The sequence below is a fragment of the Gopherus flavomarginatus genome, chromosome 22, assembly GCF_025201925.1.
Source record: "Gopherus flavomarginatus isolate rGopFla2 chromosome 22, rGopFla2.mat.asm, whole genome shotgun sequence".
NCBI lineage: Eukaryota > Metazoa > Chordata > Testudines > Testudinidae > Gopherus > Gopherus flavomarginatus.
This window is the reverse complement of record NC_066638.1, coordinates 12,625,766-12,631,765: the sequence shown is the minus strand read 5'-3', so window position 1 is coordinate 12,631,765 and position 6,000 is coordinate 12,625,766. Positions and strand designations below refer to the sequence as shown.

General features: G+C 41.0%; 1 protein-coding gene across 26 annotated transcripts in view; it reads right to left on the bottom strand.

The window, feature by feature from the left end:
• Window positions 1–340: 340 nt before the first annotated feature.
• The window catches only part of EPB41 (erythrocyte membrane protein band 4.1), a 165,306-nt gene continuing 159,646 nt past the window's right edge, over window positions 341–6,000 (bottom strand). For all 26 annotated transcript variants that reach the window (XM_050932481.1, XM_050932489.1, XM_050932476.1 and 23 more), the window contains one exon: window positions 341–4,754. The gene's annotated coding sequence lies outside the window, so the exon portion shown is untranslated. The remainder of the gene's footprint in view (window positions 4,755–6,000) is intronic.

Genomic DNA, 6,000 nt, shown 5'->3' with positions numbered 1-6,000 from the left:
ACTGAGGTCACAAAGAATGCAGGGACTCTGAGGAAGGCTTCAGAGCTGGCGTTCACAGTAATGGGATTTTACTTTGAGATTCTTCATAACTGCAGCTTGTAGGGTGAAATCAGCAAATATATCTTTGCTACCTCAAAAAGGCCTTGTCTATACTCAAAGTTGATCCAGAACAGGAACTGAAGGCAGATTAAGTCTATGGCTAGATGCTCCTATTCCAGAATAGGCTCATCTGCCCATGGAGTTAAGTGGCCATTCCAAATTCAGAATAACTCCCCATGCAGACAAACCCTAAGTGAGCTTGACAAGGGAAGAGGTTTTTTATTAAAAAAAAAAGAATGCAGTAGTTTGAAAATTTATTGAAAAATGCAATACAAGAAACAATATTGAACACTTAGGTCTGTCTAAATACTACAGCAACCTTCCCTTTGAATTACTACAAAAGTCCAAAATAACAGCTCCTGTCATTTACTATTCAATCTATAACGATATGCCAATTTTAAGTCTGTTGTGATATTTCCTATTTGTTGTAAAGAAAAGATGTAAACAGCTATTCTAGACAATTCACAATTGTCTTAAAAAAATGTACAAAGCTCCTTCATATTTGTAGCTAAATTCTGATTAAACTTGTAAAAAAACCCATGGTTGGGACACTAACATCTCTTAAGGTAATTGTACATTGTATGAAATCAGCAAACTACAGTTTACTAAAATCAGAACTCAGTCAGTCCATCCTTTAATACAGCTGTATTGTTTGGAGATTGCAGTCTGCCTTTCCAGGTTAATTAATCAGAGGTCTTGCTTCTCCTGCCTTCCTTTCTATATATTCATTCATATATAAATAGCTTCTGAAAAGTGTATACTATACAATCAAGCCAGTCTCTGGCTTACCTCCTGGACTGGGATTAGCTAAGAACATTCATATCTTATAAATACAGACCTTGTTCATATGTTACATTGACATGAAATTCACAGTTCAAGGTGGACCAAATTTTAAAACTCAATCTGATCAACTCATTGTAGGAGGAAGAGGTGAAGTGGGATGGGACACAGGCAGAAGTTAATTTAGTTAGGTTTTAGTAAGATTCACTCTGCCTACTGCTACTATTTCTTCCCTGTCCCTCTATGAAAAGCTCAACTGCTTCAGTAGGAGCAGTTCCAGTAGCAACCTCTACTCCTCTCCAAGATCTGGACGAGGAGAACCTTCTGTTGGTAAAAACTTGTCCGTCAGAAGGGTGCTGGGATTGCGTGGGTGTGGCAACTAAGAAGTTTTGCCTGTCTTCGGAAGCCAGTTTGGTTTGCACTGTGTTTTGTCCCACGAAGAGAGCACTGACGTATAATATCAGAGGATAAACAGAAGAAACAAGCACGCTTAATGCTATCAAGGGAATCTGAGCAGCACAGCTAGCTAAAAGTTACACTATTCTATGTCTTGTCTCTTTTTAAGAAGGGGTTTTCTTGCAAAGGCAGAAGCCTGTAACATGTAGGAAGTGCTTGTGCACCATTGTTTGGGAAGGGAAAAACTTCTCACCAACAAGAAATTCCTCTGGATCTTAGACAAGTCAAGATCTCCATTTCTTAGGAGTGTTTTTTTTTTTTTTTTTAAATAAGATCAAACTTTGTGCTGCCAAGGCTTTATTGAACAAGGTTGGGTGTGAACTAAATTACAGGGGTGTCAAGGTTCTTAGTACTTCCTTCACTAAAGAGGCATATCTAAACCCCCCCAACCTCCAAATGTTGTTAAGTGCTAGGGGCAAATTAAAAAGTTCCATGAAACCAGCTGTGAAGAACTGGGAAACTATGAATAGTCTGCATACTGCTTGCAATAGCATGTTAGAGCAACCAAACAGGAAAGGCAAAACAATGACCTGGATAAGGAACATCCCAGCAAATGCTCAACCACAACTGCCAGATTATTAGTTGTACCCAGCAGGTGCCAGCAAAGCTACAGCGATGTTTTTATCCCTCTCCTCAGCCTTAGTAAGATAGTTGCCAGTTGTAGGATTTGTCCCAGGGAGGAAGAGAAAGGTTTGGCAGCAGACTGAAAAGGGCTGTGGAGATGCAAACTAATCCTCAGATTCAGGAGCAGGGGCTGGAATAAAGTTGACCTGCCAAAGCTCTGGTTAGAGAGGCTGATTCATGCCGATAGGCCTCTGACTAACCCTCTGCGCTATGTGCCTTCTGGGTGGATGAATGAGTGAAATGCTTTGTTTTGACAAAACTGTGTCACTGAAAGCTTATTGTGGGAGGAAACTGCCTCATAGGTGTCCAGTCTGGTTGGGCCTGTCAGATTTTTGTGGTTGGTAAACAGAGGGCCTGGAGCTCCAGTCTAAAGACCACATGGTTCCACCCAGAGCAGGAAACCAGGTCTAAATTGCAGTTCACTAGCTAACTGCACATTTAAATGTCTGCCTACAGGAGATAAAGTAGCATTCCCACAAAACAGCTGCCTTCATAGGAAGCACGATGCTGATAAGTGCACCACTATTCAAGCAGCTCCATAATCCTTTGAGACAGTGTCTCCAGCCAATACTAACAACTTATTCTAAGGCAGGGCCGGCTCCAGGCACCAGCTCAGCAAGCAGGTGCTTGGGGCAGCCAAGGGGAAGGGGCAGTATATCGGGCTCTTCGGCAGCAGGTCCCTCAGTCCCTCTTGGAGAGAGGGACCTGCCACCGAAGAAGAAAGTGGTGCGGTGGAGCAGCCACCGATCACAGCTTCTTTTCTTTTCGGCCACTTAGGGTGGTAAAAACCCTGGAGCCAGCCCTGCTTTAAGGTGGGCTGAAATTGTAATTGTAAAGACAGTGCCATTTAAAGACAATTTTCAACCAAACAGTAAGTCACTGAGTCTAGCTCAGTCTTCTACCTCTTTTTTTTTTTTTTTTTTTTTTTTTTTTTTAAACATGGTCAAACTTTAAGTAAAGCACTTACTGCCAGTTTCTTCTCATCCTGGAATGTAGCTTAGCAGCAAAGGGTTCTCCCTCACCGCTAGAGGTGTGCCACACCAGATACAACTTCAAAGCCCTATCTTTAAAAAAAAATATTGCTTGCAACTCTATTCATTACAAAACTTTAAAATATTGCTGGAAAGAAAAACCAGGGCATGATTAAGAGGTTTCCATTAACTCCAAACAGGTGGTGGTGATCTGCTGCTGCTGACATGAAAGGAGGTATATCCTACCCCCACAGAAGCATTATGCTCTCATTTTGAAAGTCATGATTAACACCACAGTGGTCACCTTACAAATTTATGGATCATCTCCAGGTAGAAAATTCCATTCACACACATTCTCCCTAAAAATACTTAAAAAAATTATTACAGTTTTAAAAAACCCAACTTCTATTAAGTATGCCATAAGCTGCTACAGTGGATATGACAGGAGTATCTAGAAAAAATACTTTCAGTGCTTTTTTGGTAAAGTACATGGGATGTTTTAAAACAGCACCTGGGTAGCTGTCATTATAGACCTGAATGCACCATCATCCAGAAGCTGAAAACTGCAGCCAGCTCTGGTGTTTCATTGCAGCATGGCAGTGAAGGAGCCAATGTACTACAGAACCTTAATTTATGTGGAGAGGGAGATGCCAGTGATCTGAGCATGTGCACTTTCCAAACGGTTTGACTTTGTTCCCACTAGTTGCTATAATCTACAGCTGTGAGAATGTCTTGGACTGCCAGCCCAAATTGAGCTTACATTTCTAGGAAGGTGAGAGTGTTTAAGAGATGATTTTAAATTAAGTTAAGATTACACACACACACACACACACTCCCGCCCTGATTTGTGGATAGCTTTAAATAGTACTGGAAAAAACATGATTTACAAACTTATTGAAAAATTAAACAAATAAAAGTCTGACACTGAGAAATCAACTATTGCGAATGCTGCATAGCCTACCATATAGCATTCAGAGCCCAAACTCCTTAACCATACACTTCTATAGACTTATTTAAATGGCATCTAGAAAGCAAAAATAGGTAGGTAGCATTCAGTAGAAATGCAGTCTCTGAGGAGCAGGAAGGGGTAGTGCCCTGTCACAGTTCTCTTAAAGCTCTAGAATTCACAGTATGAGAGTTTGTGAAGCAACTTCCAGTATTCCTTAATCTAGCCAACTACTGAAATGTGTGAATATTACACCACAACCCCCCCTACCCACTATGTTCGAACAACATCAAGGAACAAAACTCATAAAAGAAAGGAAATGCAGAGTAAAGGTACAGAAACTCTGTTTTGTGCACCTGGGTAGCGTGACTTGGAGTTTTCTGGAAATATCTAGGGCCAATCGCAAGAAGCAAGTAGAAATGCCGCACGCTGACAAATAAGTAAGGCCCCATCAATCACTAGGGTTTTCAAACAGCTGTTATTCTAAGGTGCAATTTCTAAAATACGCATGAGCATGGCTTAACCCCGGTATATCTGAAGGAATAAGACTTAAGAACCAACCCTTTTGTGAGGGCCTATGGAGGCTATGCATGAGGGAACGCAAAACTGAAAACCTATTTAAGAAAACATTCAGTACAATGAGAAGTATGGCATACTGTGTTTTACAATATAAAATTATTCACAAGGATCCACTATATTCTGGAAAATCCCAAGTAAATGTCAAAGCGTAACTCCTAGTAAGTGATATGAATGTTCAGCTATTGACAGCAAATCTTGAAAATCTGTGGTCTTTGTGCTCCAGGTAGTTTCTCTGCAGTTTTTCCTCTACCGCTCTCTCCTCCCTTTCTGGAGTTCTCTCAGTCTGGGAGAAACATCTCCTAGAAAGACAAGGTTAGGGTAAGTTGCCAGTTTCCTGTGGAAACACTCCCAGTGGCACCCAGTGAGGGGCACTTTACCACCACCAACTTCACAAGGTGCTTTCCCCCTTGCTCCCACTACTCAGACCCTTAAAGCACTGACTATAATTTTCCACAGTGCGTCTAAAGTCAAAACCCTAAATAAGTGCCCTGTTTATTCAGAAGCCCCAAACACCCACAAATCCCAATGAAGAAGCCAATGAGGAATGTGCATGCTCAGCACTTTTGAAAAAGCAGATTAATTTTATTCAGGAGCCTAAATATGAGACAGATACTTGACTTTCGGCATGAAGGTTTTAAAGATAGGCAGTCAGTGGGATTTTCCTCCTACCAAATTTGGCTTTTTTAAATTGTCCTGTAGTGGTCTCTCCACTGCTCCTATATTCATCCTCTCCTTCCACCTAACTCTCATCCACACACTTTTTGTTTGGAATGGATCAAACACACGTGCACTGTTTAATTATACATACAGAGAACATGAAAAGGTGGAAGTATGCATACCAACAGGAAGAGTCTAATCAATTGAGATGAGCTATCATCAGCAGGAGAAAAAAACTTTTGAAGTGATAATTAAGATGACCCATAGAAGGTGTGAGGAGAACTTAACATAGGAAAATAGATTCCATTAGTGTAATGACCCAACCATTCCCAGTCTCCGTTTAAGCCTGAGTTAATTGTATCTAATTTGCATATTAATTTGAGTTCAGCAGTCTCTCTTTGGAGTCTGTTTTTGAAGTTTTTTTGTTGCAAAACTGCCACCTTCAAGTCTGTCACTGAGTGGTTAGAGAGGTTAAAGTGTTCTCCCACTGGTTTTTGAGTGCTATGATTCCTGATGTCAGATTTGTGTCCATTTATTCTTTTGCATAGAGACTGTCCGGTCTGGCCACTGTACATGGCAGAGGGGCATTGCTGGCACATGATGGCATATATCATGTTGGTAGATGTGCAGTGGCACTGCTATGGGTACCCACATGGCCCCACAGTATGCCAACATCTTTATGACTGACTTAGAACAACGCTTCCTTAGCTCTCGTTCCCTAATGCCTCTACTCTACTTGCGCTACATTGATGACATGAATCTATTTCCCTATGTTAAGTTCTCCTCACACCTTCTATGGGTCATCTTAATTATCACTTCAAAAGTTTTTTTCTCCTGCTGATGACAGCTCATCTCAATTGATTAGACTCTTCCTGCATACCTCCACCT